The following is a 2033-nucleotide window of genomic DNA, read 5'->3' on the forward strand; positions in this document are numbered from 1 at the left end:
ATAGAAACGTTACTCGATTTAGAAGGAGAAGTCATAGAACACATAGTATTTCATAGCGACGCTATTTCTGTGTTAATTCGTCAATGTGAGGAAGCGAGGGATGCAGTAATGAAGGAATACTGCATCGGATAGCAGATACTCGTATCCCAAAAGAATATCCTATCGTTTCGATAGATACGTTACTCGATTTAGAAGGAGATGTCATAGAATCTATAGTGTTTCTTAGCGACGAAAATTCTGTGTTAATTCGACAATGAGAGGGATCGAGGGATTCAGTGAAGCAGGAATAGTGGATCGGAAAGGAGATACTCGTATCCCAAAGAAAAATCCTGTCGTTTCCATGGAAACGTTACTCGATTTAGAAAGTGATGTCACAGAAACCATACTATTTCATAGCGACGCAATTTCTGGGTTAATTCGTCAATGTGAGGGACCGAGGGATGCAGTAAAGAAGGAATAGTGCATCTGAAAGGAGATACTCGCATCCCAAAAGAAAATCCTATCGTTTCCATAGAAACGTTACTCGATTTAGATGGAGAAGTCATAGAACACATAGTATTTCATAGCGACGCAATTTCTGTGTTAATTCGTCGATGTGAGGGAGTGAGGGATGCAGTAAAGAAGGAATAGTGCATCGGAAAGGAGATACTCGTATCCCAAATGAAAATCCTGTCATTTCCATAGAAACGTTACTCTATTTAAAAGGAGATGTCATGGAACCAAACGTATTTCATAGCGACTCTATTTCTGAGTTAATTCAACAATGTGAGGGAGCGAGGGATGCAGTAAAGAAGGAATATTGCATCAGAAAGGAGATACTCGTATCCCAAAAGAAAATCCTGTCGTTTCTATACAAACGTTACTCCATTTAGAATGAGAAGTCATAGAACCCATAGTATTTCAAAGCGGAGCAATTTGTGTGTTAATTCGTCATAGTGAGGGAGCGAGGGATGCTGTAAAGAAGGAATATTGCATCGGAAAGAAGATTGTCGTACCCTAAAAGAGAATCCTGTCGGTTCCTTAGAAACGTTACTTGATTTAGGATGAGAAGTCATAGAACCCATTGTAATTCATGGCGACGCAATTTCTGTGTTAATTCGTCAATGTCATGTAGCGAGGGATGCAGTAAGGAAGGAGTAGTGCACCGGGAAGCAGATAGTCATATCCCAAAAGAAAATCCAGTCGTTTCCATAGAAACGATACTCGAATTAAAATGAGAATTCATAGAACCCAACGTATTTCATAGCCAGGCAATTTCTGTGTTAATTCGTTAATGTGAGGGAGCGAGGGATGCACTAAAGAAGGAAGAGTGCATAGGAAAGTAGTTACACTTATCCCAAAAGAAAATCCTGTCGTTTGCATAGAAACGTTACTCGATTTAGAAGAAGATGTCATAGAACCCATAGTATTTCAGAGCATCGCAATTTCTGTGTTAATTCAACAATGTGAGGGAGCGAGGGATGCAGTAAACAAGGAATAGTGCATCGGAAAGGAGATATTCGTATCCCAAAATAAAATCCTGTCGTTTCCATAGAAACGTTACTCGATTTAGAAGGAAAAGTCATAGAACCCATAGTGTTACATAGCGACGGAATTTCTGTGTTTATTCGACAATGAGAGGGAGCGAGGGATGCAGTAAGGAAGGAATAATGAATCGGAAAGGAGATACTCGTATCCCAAAAGAAAATCCTGTCATTTCCATAGAAACGTTACTCTATTTAAAAGGAGATGTCATGGAACCCAACGTATTTCATAGCGAGGCAATTTCTGTATTAATTCGTCAATGTGAGGGAGCGAGGGATGCAGTAAAGAAGGGAGAGTGCATCGGAGAGTAGATACTCGTATCCCAAAATAAAATCCTGTCGTTTGCATAGAAACGTTACTCGATTTAGAGGAAGATGTCATAAAACCCATAGTATATCAGAACGACGCATTTTCTGCGTTAATTCAACAATGTGAGGTAGCGAGGGATGCAGTAAAGAATGAGTAGTGCATCGGAAATACTCGTATCCCAAAAGAAAATCCTGTCGTTT

Source organism: Schistocerca piceifrons, unplaced genomic scaffold (genome assembly GCF_021461385.2).
Source record: "Schistocerca piceifrons isolate TAMUIC-IGC-003096 unplaced genomic scaffold, iqSchPice1.1 HiC_scaffold_2296, whole genome shotgun sequence".
NCBI classification, from domain to species: Eukaryota; Metazoa; Arthropoda; class Insecta; order Orthoptera; family Acrididae; genus Schistocerca; species Schistocerca piceifrons.